Below are 13,017 nucleotides of genomic sequence, written 5' to 3'. Positions count from 1 at the left end.
TGTGATTATCAAAGGAGAGACTACTGTACACCTGTGTTCCAAGGTCTCTTATCACACTTTTGGTGTTAAGTAGACTACCGCCTATGTGGTAGTTCATGGGTACAGAGTCTTTACCAAAAGGTATGACAATGCACTTTTTGGCATTGAGCTTGAGGCCATGGCTTTGACACCAGGCATCTGTCTCAGTGAGGCCCTTTTGTAGGATGTCCAGATCGTTAGGAGTTTTGATTATGGCTCCTAGTTTGCAGTCATCTATGAACTTTGTTAGCCAAAGACCTTCTGTGTTAGCCTGTACTTCAGAGAAGTAGATACCAAACAGGAGGGGACCTAGGACTGAACCCTGTGGTACTCCACTTGTCACTGGTCTGAAGTTGGATTTAGAGTCTGCTACTTTCACAGTGTGGGTTCTTTCAGAGAGCCAGTTGGCAACTCATCTTGTGACATAGGGATTTATAACTAGTTTAGTGAATTGATCTATAATTCCAGAGTCGGGGATGGTGTCGAAAGCCTTGGCGAGATCTAGATAGGCTGTGTGAACCACCTTACCCTCATCTACAGCTTTGGTGACTGCTTCAAAGAAGTCTACCAGGTTTAGGAGACATGATCTGCCTTTTACAAACCCAAACTGGGCAGGGTCTAGAGTTTAGAGATTATCAATGTCATTGTTTATAAGTTCCATGATGATACGTTCCATAGTCTTGCAGACCAGGCTCATCAGGCTAATGGGATGGTAAAGATGGCCAGTCCGGGGCTTGGGGACAGAGACAAAGGCAGGCACCGAGGTCTTGGAATTTTGTTCACTAACAAACCACCATACACCAACTACCCTAACACCCCTGGATGATCCTATAACTGACCAAGCCCCAAATCTGGGTTTACACAATCAAAACCCTACTAATATTGAGGGTAACTGCACTATTTCAAGGAGAAACAACTTTGCCATATACAATTATATGGACATGAACCTTCCTATAAATGCTTTTGATGTTTTCACCCGAGGGCTACATTTTGTCCCAACTAAACCCATGAATTTAACACAAGCTTTGATAGATTTAAAAATGTTTACCAGAGCTTTAAACTTAAATTTGATTTTTAAAGGACAAACACTTAACGCAGCAGGCCCAATGCGTACAAGTCTCTTTAACCCCCCACTGCACCCAATAATCCTCTTTTTTGAAAAGTTAGTGGAAAATGACTTCAGGAAAGTATATAATAATCAAGAAATTCTACTTCATCCAAATTTTTCTGAACAAGAAATTAATTTTATTGAACACTTGCATGAAGAAAAAATCAGGGTCATGAAACCTGATAAAGGTGGGGGAATTGTCCTTATGTTCTCAGAGGATTACGAAGCCCACATGCACACTATGTTGCAGAATGACGAACAATACGAGACGGTTTCACGAAACGAGATCAATATAGCCTTTGCTGAGATCAAGTACTATCTTAGTGACCTTCTATTACAAAAGGCCATCAATGAAAAGGTCTACAACTACTTACATGTGGAAAAGCCCCGAATACCAGTCATCTTTGGGATACCTAAAACCCACAAAGGAATAAATCCACTACAATTCAGGCCGATTGTATCAGGAGCAGGTGGAGTGACTGAGCCCCTGGGAAAATTTATTGATTACATGACCAAAGAATACACGTCTTTATTGTCCCATGTCTGCAAGGATTCTTGGCACTTCCTCCAGGACATTCCCACCTCTTGCTACTCCCCAGACACCTTAATGGTCACAGTGGACATCAAAGATCTGTTTTCTAGCATCCCTCATCAAAAAGGTTTGGAATGGTTTGCCCAATTTCTAGGCCAGAAGACAACCCTTAGTAACAAAATGTCCAACTTGCTTACCGAAATGATGGAGATGGATTTGTCCAACAACTTCATCTTTTTTAATGGTGAACTATACCGGCAACGCAAGGGGGTTGCCATGGGGGCATCTTGTGCATCCTTCTACGCAAACGTAGTATTGCTCATGTGGGAGCATACATTCGTTTTAATACCCCCATGGAAAGATCACATTCTCTTCTACAGACGTTATTTGGATGACATCTGTATTTTATGGTCTGGCTCTGAAGAGAACCTATCTGAATTCCTTACACATCAATTCAACAACGAATTTCCTACAATTCACACACACAGTGGATCAGCACGAACTTCATTATCTGGACATTACTCTTTACAAGGACTACAATCAGAAAACTTTCCATTCCAAACTACATCGCAAGGCAACATTTTCTAACTCCTTGCTACACTTGAAAGTGCCCACCCACCATATCAAAGAGGGGATCATTAAGGGGCAGCTCATCAGAGCAAGTAGAATATGCAGTACGGAGAAAGATTTTGATTCTGAGGTGGAATTTTTGAAAAACCTTTTCTTGGAGAGAGGTTACCCTCTGGAACTATTTCTAACTCTAGCAGCAGAGGTAAAATCTGCACGACATTCCTCTACAAACCAATACTAGGGGGGGGGGTTTGTACCAGTGACCAACAATACACAAAACAAGGATACTGTTCATACTAACAGTTTTGCACACACATACTCATCAAATTCCTATGAATTGGAAGAAACAATCTTACATCACTGGCCGGTTTTAACCCTCTTTGAAGAACTAAAGGACTACATACCACCTAAACCCAGTTTTGTTCGTAAAAGAGGGGCTAATTTAAAGGAATTATTTGAAAGAAATCAAAGAAAAAAGATGAAGGTAAAACAACCAAGGCTGGGCACATTCAAATGTGGTGCCTGTGCCCAATGTCATGCCATATCCAAACAGCACCATACCTCCCGTCTAGGAACTACAAGATACACCCCACTGGATTTTACACCTGTGCCTCTAGAGGGGTTGTATACTTGGGGATGTGCACCAACTGTCAAAGTTTCTATGTGGGCAAAACTGAGAGGGAATTAAGAAAACGATTCACGAGCATCTTTATGACATGACCAGGAAGAAGGAAACCAACGCCTTCTACAAACACTCACTCTCCTGCCCAGAACCCAAAATCCAGTTTCTAGTCCTGGAACAGGTTGAGCCAGATGCAAGAGGTGGTGACTGGGAATCCACCTTGGGCTACCGTGAACTATTATGGCAGTTGAGACTGAATGCAGGGAAGCCACCAGGTCTGAATGGGACGATCAGCATTAAACCGGTCCTCAAGCTTAGGAGGGCTAGGTTATAACTCTCACACTTGACCCCCTTCATATCATAGCATCTCCACACAGCACACTAAATTATTGAACATCCACGGTTATAGGACTCCGACTAATAAATCAAATTCTATATGAAATGTTATATGGATGGGCATTAAAAATATCTCATGCATATTTTATTGCATGTTTTTATCAGTGTAAAGTAATAATGGAAAAAATTTTTTTTAACAATTCACTGACAATCTAAACACATTTTTAAGCATATTCTTCAACAATCTACAACCCCAATCAGACTTCAGACTTTTATGTTCTGAAACCTAGGAAACTGGCATTTTAAAATGTTTTTTATGGTTAGTCATTTTTATTTAAGTGCACATGTTATTGCAAACATTTCATTTTTTGAGTTGATATAATGACTAACTTTTTTAACACCCAACTTTAAAGCACCAGAGTACCTTAGTACTAGATTTCACTAATTAATTAATTGTATAATTGCCAGGCTATTTAATGGAGGTTACTGCACACTGTAATTTGTTTTCACTTGATAAAGCTCAGGATTGCCTGAGCGAAAGCGCTTGTGTGATTTTATCTGTGACTTTTGGAATACTTCAGAAATAAAAATACAGCTTTTTGGACTTTAGCAGAGTTCTGGTTCCTTTCTTCAAGGTCGTGGATTATTCTTTGCTTGTCTTTGGTTTTTTGTGCATTACTTCATCTAATGGGATGGTAGTTCCCAGGGTCTGCGGTGGCTCCCCCTTTGTGGAGTGGGATAACCGTTGCTGTGCATCATTCAGTAGGCACAAAGCCAGAGGTGAGGCTATGATTGAACATGGTACTTAGGTGGGGTGCCAGTTCGTTCTGTAGTTCATGTAGAATGCAGCCTGGGATTTTGTCAGGTCCCGTGGATGCTGTGTTCTTGGCTTTGGAGAGTGTGTTTTTTACCTGTGCAGCCGTGATTACAGGAACTTTGCATTCTTCCGGTATACAGATGGGCCCTTTAGGGGACGAGAGAGTGGTAAAGTTAGCACTAAACCTATCTGCCAGGATGTTGGCAATATCAGTTAGTTCTGTATATTTAGTGCCATTGTGCTGTAACTCAGAGCAGATCTGAGTGTTGCCATTGAGATTCTTGACATAGCTATAGAATGCTTTTTGGATGTCTTTAGAATCAGTGGTGATTTTGTTTTCGTAACTAGCTTTGAAGGATTTTATGAGGGATCTCAGCTTTTTACTGAGCTGACCACAGAGTTCCTCCAATCAGGGGATTTTACTCTTTTTTGCAACAGTTTCTTGCTTCTGTTGTAGAGTTTGTTTATGGCAGGGGACCACCAGATTGACTTCCTTTTCTTGGAGGATAGCATCTTGGTTCTGTTAGGGATTGCACAATCAATGCACTCATGTAAGTGCTTATACAGTCCAATTGTATAGGATTCAGCAGTCGTACCTCTATTGTTCATTGGCATGGGTGTCGTGAAGTTTGCCACTTCTGTCTTAAGAAGTGTGATGTTGGCTTTGGAGAAATGTTTTTATGGTGATTTCCCTAATGGGGGGTAGGGGTGGGATGTGGATGTCTAGGGTGATTTGCTTGTGGTCGGATCTGACCAATGAGGAATTGTCCTCTGGTTTGGAACACCGGTTGCCCATGCTGGTAATGAACAGGTCTAGGATTTTGCTGCCCCTGCTGGGGGTGTGGATAAGTTGATCCAAGGCATTGAAATTTATGAATTCCAGAAAACGTTGCGCACAAGAGTTGGTACATGAGTAGTTTTCCCAGTTAATGGTGGGGTAGTTGAAATCACCCATTATTAGGGTGTTAGGTTATACCCTAATATTTTCCAGTTTATCAAGAAATGAGGAGTGGGAATCCTGGGGCATGGTGGGGGATCTGTAGCAAGCTATAATTTGGATTGAGGTCTTGCCCAGAGTTAGTTGCACTTGGATAATCTCGGATGCATTGTGCTGAACAACTAGCCTGGAGGTGTGGATATCCTTAATGAATATGGACACGCCTCCATCTTTACTGCTCCGGTCCAGGTTAGGTGGCAGAAAGGTGTGGTATGAATTATAGCCTGGTAATGCAGGGGTGCTCACTGGAGCCTTGAACCAGGTCTCTGTCACTGCACAGATGTCGATGTTTTCCATTTTAAGGAGTGCCTCGAGTGAGTGCATTTTGAGGTTTAGACTTCTAGCATTAAGTAGCATTGCCCTCAGATTTTGCTTGCTTGTACCTGTTACAGTGGTAAATTTTTCATTTGAATCTTGCTTAAAAAAGGCACTGTAGGGGTGGCAAGAGCATTAGCCAGTATTTGGAATCCCAAGGGCGACAGGTGCAGGCCATCTCTGGCAAAGCATCGTGGTTTGTCGATCATGTCATCCCAGGCAGACAGATACTGGATCCCCTTAGAATGACACCAGAAGCTTAGACAATTGTTGAAGTCAATCATTTTGTCCTTGTACTGTGGTATGCTGGGTGATGGCAGGATGCTACTCAGGGCTAGGATCATACCTGCCTGGGCTACAAGATAAGACAGCTCCTCCATGTATTTTTTCATGTAGTCCAGGGAGGTATGTCTCAGGTCATTCACACCAACATGGACAATGACAGAGTCATATTTGTACTTATTGTGGAGTGACCTGAGTGCATGCGTTATGTGGTGGATCCTGGCACCTGACAGGCAGCTGACAGTAAATGTCTCCTTGTTTAGCCTGGTGTATCTCTCACAGGTTGTAGTGTTGGGTGGTAGGAGGAGAGGGTTGTCTGTGTACATGAGGCAATTGCTGCATTGCCCCAAGATGCCCAGATTCATCAGGTAGACAGGAGAAAACACCGGGAGCCGACCCTTAGACATGCCTGGATAGGTGCTTATTTATTAAGTACTAAAAACTGTTTTCCTTTAGACAAGTGAGGAAAGTTGAGTGTTGTAGTAATTTGTAGCTTATTTAGTGCTTACAATGAGTTCTGAACAAGTGTTGAACTCAAAGAAACAGATTTGAGTGCTGAAACTAGAAAACTGACTAGTTCTAAGAAACAAAATTAAGCTAGAAGTCTTCCCTCCAAACACAGAAAGGCTTGGGGGCTCAGAAGCTTACAAACAGTCCTGGATACAGCAAATTTGTATCTGGACTAGAGTACTTACAGGAAAGGCAGGAAACAAGCTTAGATTTTTTTTTTTTTTTGTAAAGTGAAAAGGGGAAAGGAGGAGCAGAAACTAACTGGGTTGGCTTTCTCAAATGTTCTCCCTGGATTAGGTAGAATGAGGTAATGGCACTAGACTGGGAGGAGTGTCCCAGATCAAATTTACAGTATGAAGCTACCAAGTATAAAATAGGATACCAATAGGGAGGGTGGGAAACAAAAATCAGAACAAACAAACCCAACCAGATGCTTAACAACTGTAGAAAATTCTAGTTAATACCTCACACACACAGTGAAACTAGCTAGCAAAGTATATGCAGACAATAAAAGTGCTATAAATAACTCAGAAATAAGCAAAAAACAGGATACTTAATGTTATATATCACAGATTAGTTAGCTCAGAGACCTTCCTCTGACTTCCTCCGATTAGCTTAGTGTGAAATGGCAGAAACACTCACAAGTTAACTTCTTAAGTAACAAAGTTGAAACCTGAAACAACTTTAAAAAGAAGCTTGAAAGAAACAATGAGGTGCTTACTCCAAGGCATAGTCCAGGCCACCTCAGTCAGCCAATGACCACAAACAATTCACTCTCACTGAAATGCTATACTGGCTTTGTCTAAGCTATGATGGCCTGGAACATGTGCTTAGACACACAGCCTCTACTAACAAACAACTAGGCCCAAAACACAAGTCTGAATATGGACAATGCTACACTACCAACACTACTTAGGTAGAAAAAATTGCAGAAATGTTTAAACAGATAAAGGATCAAGGAGACTCTAGAGAATGCTTTTAAATGCAAACAAATTTTATGATACACTCCTAGCAGGAAATCAGAACAAACAAACCCAACCAGATGCTTAACAATTGTAGAAAATTCTAGTTAATACCGTGCACACAGTGAAACTAGCTAGCAAAGTATATGTAGACAATAAAAGTGCTATAAATAACTCAGAAATAAGCAAAAAAACAGGATACTTAATGTTATATATCACAGATTAGTTAGTTCAGAGCCCTTCCTCTGACTTCCTCTGATTAGCTCAGTGTGAAATGCCCCCTACACACACACACACACACACACACACACACATACACACACACACACACACACACACACACACACACACACACACACACACACACACACACACACACACACACACACACACACACACACACACACACACACACACACACACACACACTCTGACATTCCACCATAATACTTACCTGTCCCTGAGTTTACAGACTGTCCCAAGTTTATTCTCTTAAGTTCCCCATCCTGCATCAGACTTGGAAACTTACACTCATTAATACCAATCATTAATGTATCATTCTTCTAATTGCCTAGACAAGTGATCACAAAACATGACCTGTTACTCCATTACCTCTTTGACTTGATTGGAGTCAGTTTTTCAAAGACTCACTGCTGTCATCCAGTGTTCACCCTGGGTTTTTCCAGACATTGTGAGCATGGGCCCCATATGTTAGGGGCTACTACAGTCACTCAAAAATGTCACGCACTGAAGAGTCATACATAACTATTGCTCAGCAGATGCAAGATCTGTTGTTCTATTAACTTATTATGTGGACTACAATAATATTTGGAAACACTCACTGGTGTTGTCTAGTAATTCCCCAATGCATCTGTAGTGCTGCATACATGGGTATTCTTTCACCTTTCTGCTGATTGCAATTATAGCAGTATACCTGGTGTCTAGTTTCCCTCCCAATGCATGTTCCATGCAACAGACCTTATTATATTATCAGCTGTCCTGAGATTACATGTCAGACAAGTATTCCTGGTGTATCATGTGTCTGTCCATGTCCATGTACTGCACAATTTCCAAGGGAAGATGAGCAGTATGAACAACCCCACAATCACACATGTGCATACATGGTCACACACACACACACACACACACACACACACACACACACACACACACACACACACACACATCCTACATACATCAACCCCCCTCCACTCCACCAGATTAAACTTACAGACAAAATAACCCCCTACCCCACACACACACTTACAGGTGAGGTTGCATGAAGATATTACACACAGACCTCCCATTACCCATCTGTCAACATGCATGACATATGGCACTCAACTGCATGCAGTGCAGCTATAGTCAATCCATGCTAGCAACATAATACATGTGTGTGTGATGCATGGGTTGTGTTAGTAGGTGATGCCCCTTCCCCTGGAACATACTGCACCCATGTACAAAGTACTGCTGTGCACCTGTTAGGCACCCTGGCATGTACTGTGCACCATACCTCACAGGTGTACACACCATTGCTGAATGTGTATTACTGTGTCATTTATGTCTGCTTTGCTGCTCACAGCCCCTATGCGTTTGTCTGACACATACCTGGGATGCTATGTGGACAGATGCCATTTGTGAATGCCTGATGTCTGATTTACAGATCTCATCAGCGGTGCATGTATGGCTAACATTATACAATTACACTGGCAACCTTCAAACCTTACCATGCTATGGGGACTGTACACACCCTTATTGATATGATCCCCTCTTCCTTGATATGCTATGGGACCACATTACTGAATATGTTAACATTACATGAACCTGATATGTGACATATGACCTGTACAATCAAATGCAGTGTCAAACAAATGTGTTAGTTGTGCAGATGCTGCTTGAGATGCATACATTTTGTGGGTGCATATGTGTGCACGCCCTTCTCATGATGGTTTGTTGCACCTACTTTTATGTGTACTACAGCAGTCACTATTCCTGGCAGGGGTATACAAGCATGGGCCATCTGCATTTGCTAGTATTTGTTCAGTCTGCCCTACACGTCCCCCAACTCTGCATGATTGCAAGGACAACTCATGTGCACGTCCCTTGGAGTTCACACACTGCCGTCACTATTGCTGTGGAGTCAGGTTTATATTTGCCACAGTTCCTGACCCTGACTGTATGCAGATACAGCCATTTGTTGCATCCCTTGGATCCCTGCTGCAGTGCACTGTTGTGTCATGATGATATCCCCTCCCCACCCTCAGCCTTTTTGCAGATGCTGGACAACTATGGCCTACACATATGTATCATTTTGCAGTGTCCCAAACACTGAACACCATGTGTACCAGCCTAGTCCCAGCTAATGAATGGCAAACATACAGGTGTGCAGTGGCACCTGCAAGGTACAGATGGGGATGGTGAGCCTGAGGTGGGGTGAGGTGTTGGTTGTGCAGCACATGTATCTTACTTGATACTGTCTGTAGGTTTCCAACGTGGTCTTGGTACACCAGTACATATTGCAACACATGCCTTTTGAGGACCTTTTCTGTTATGCATATGCTACCTGTATAAAGGCCTGGCTGATGTTTCCTATGGTACAACTGTCCCATCTGATTACCCTAACCCATGGGCCACACATATGCAGAGTCCAGGCAATTGCTGACATGGGTTATGCACAGCTAGTACTTGCTAGACATTCTTGCAACTCCCTCACTGCTGTGGCATGTTACTAGGCAGCCTGCATGACCGGTTTGCTACATGTGACATCATCTGTCTTGGATGGTCATCTGCGTATTTTCTCCATTAATCCTGTCCCATTCATCCTCGCCTCATACATGACTGTCTGCAATGTTTGCCATGGTATATGCAATGGTGAGGTATGGCTACATGTCCAACCTATGGGTGCTATCTGTTGGATATGGGATCCACGCCACAGCATGTAAGATGTGTCCAAGCCACAGCTACCTCTGTTGCAGGTAAGTAGGCACATTTGATGAACAAACATCTTGGACAGCAGAACATTTCTTGGTGTGACATTGGGGACATGTACTTGCTGGAAGGAGCATTCTCATGAAGAATGCATGCTGTCAGTACCTCAACAGCTGCTTCCACTATATTTTATCTAGAGTGTGTGTACACATATGCTTCCACTGTTTGTGACAGTATGTATTCCCCATATTTGCTGTTCTAACATATGATTCCATATTGCACACTCATTGCTCATGTTAGGACAAACATTGTGGGTTGTAAGGGTTGTGGACTGCAGTATTGTGATATGCCGTAGTGTAGATCTGTAACAGTTGCCATTGTAATGCTGGTATATACACTGTTGTAGTGCTGTATAAGGGTGATGTTTCACACATGTCCCTACTGTATGCCATTTGTCCCACCATTATGTTCATCTCTGTGCACACATTTTTCAATGACAGGATGTTAGCTATATTGCAGGAGTCTGACACACCCTTCAGATACACCATCATGTTGACCACTGTTATGCAGTACAGTTAACAGCAACAATACATGAACATGTACGGCATGCATTATGGCTAGGTGTGTTAAATGTGTGCATGGAATATACCATGGCTATAACATAACCGGTGTATTGGCAAACCTGAACAACACCATACTCACCAGCTACAGGCTGCTGTCCTAGAGGTATACCAGAGGGGCCTACATAAGTGTGTGGGAGAAGTGATGTCAGTAGCCACAGCTGTGGAATTGGTACAGGGTGGGTGCAACATTACAGTACATCAACAGTACAAGCCCACAATAGTACAGATTATGCACAACTGTTTATTACTACTATGCAGCAACAGACTATATATATTTTTCATCTCACTTATGCATGATCTAACTGTACAGATGCAGATGGATATGCAACAGTGGTCTACTGATGTGCACTGTGGCTCTACCTGCACGCTCTTCTTCCATTGTGTGGGTAGCACCCACTGCCACTATGCTCTCCGCCAGGTGTTGGGTCTGCAGGTGGGCAGGTGCCCCGAGGCTTGCAAGGAGCTCCTCAACATGTGTCAGGGGGGGCTGGATGTCATGACCCCCCTGTTGCAATCTGGTCCCACTTGACTACAGCAGCACGCCGATGGGCATGGTGAAGTAGATTGGTGCATCAATGCCGGACCTGCTCATAACTGTGGTTATACAGGTAAGCATCATTTCCCTGTGGACAAGATTGCTCCACAGGGCAGTCTGCTCCTGCAAATCATGGTCTGCCTGACTGAACAACACGTGGTACTGCTGCACCAGGTGTGAGATTATGAAATCATTCTCCTCCACTGTATAAATGGGCAACCGCTCCCTGAACATATTGCCTGAAAGTCACAAAGATGGAAACAGGTCTGAGGACCTCATACTGCTAGGTTATCATAGTTGTTAATGCACATCTCTGTCTCCCCTCCATCATATCTGCAACAACAATCTGATCACACAACTCAACAGGTATGCCTACAGAATACCCACTGTTGGGACATATATTGTATTGTACAACACTTTGGGCTATATGTTTGTAGTCATTTTCCCTGTGGGGCACTATCATTGGTGGCCTGTTATGGAAAATGTCACTTGCATGCCATTGTAAGGGACACTATGATTCCATATATGCACATGTTCTGTTTGCTAAGTGATTGCTGCACATCTGTTGTTTTGTGGTAATAGAGATATCTATGCATGCTGTTGGCCATGATCCCGGAATGTGTGGAATATTACCACCCACATATGTTCTATAACAGTGACACAATAGCATGTTTGGGGAACAGCTGCCAGCAGAACCATGTCTCCCACCTCATCTGGCCATGTTACCAGGCCACATCACATGCGGGACCCACCCTGGGGCCTCCTCGTCTACTGGTCCTGCACTACCTTCAGGTGGAACCACCTCAGGGGATGGTGTTCACCACCCACCGGGAGCACACACAGACAGGATCCTGTCACCCGAAGTCAGGTCCAGGGTCTGCTGCATAGAGAGGTCCACAGAGACTTGGGGGATGTGCTACAGCACCTTGAGGCCCTCAGTACACACTCACAGGGTCAGAATGCTCCTGCTGCTTAGCCCCCAGCCCAGACACCTTCAGGGCCATGAAGCTGATGTTGTGACTGCCCATGGGTGGGGACCTTGCTGCCATTGTTTCCATATGGGGGATCATGGGCTTCCACATCACAAACAACACTCCCCATCCAGGGTGTTTACCCACCACATGTGTCATATACCACCCCTGTAGACTGTCTTCTCTATCTTCCAACCCAACCTACCTCCACAAATATAACTGCTATCCTTCCCCAAATTACCAATCCCACCTTCACAAACAAGGGCAATGTGTTCCCAACATGGGGTTCACACCTGACACAGCCGTCCATTTTGCACACACCTACTGCTGTATATATATATATATATATATATATATATATATATATATATATATATATATATATATATATATATATATATATATATATATATATATGTGTGTGTGTGTGTGTGTGTGTGTGTGTGTGAGTATTGATATGTGTGAGGGAACATGCAGCATTGTCATTCAGAAGTAAAGGGCATGTATTTATATACATATGTGTGTGTATTTGTATATATAGACACACACACACACACACACACACACACACACACATATGTGTGTGTGTGTGTGTGTGTGTGTGTGTGTGTGTGTGTGTGTGTGTGTGTGTGTGTGTGTGTGTGTGTGTGTGTGTGTGTGTGTGTGTGTAGTAAAATATTATGAGTTGTATATGTATATATATATATATATATATATATATATATATATATACATATACACACACACACACACACACACACACACACACACACACACACACACACACACACACATAGGTGTCTGTATATCTGTAGACATTGTGTGTGTGTGTGTATATAAATATATATATATATATATATATATATATAACATGATATGTATATATGTGTG

The sequence above is a fragment of the Protopterus annectens genome, chromosome 6.part1 (assembly GCF_019279795.1).
Source record: "Protopterus annectens isolate FY-2018-M chromosome 6.part1, PAN1.0, whole genome shotgun sequence".
In the NCBI taxonomy this organism is placed as follows: Eukaryota; Metazoa; Chordata; order Ceratodontiformes; family Protopteridae; genus Protopterus; species Protopterus annectens.
Note: the sequence above shows the minus strand (reverse complement) of the source record.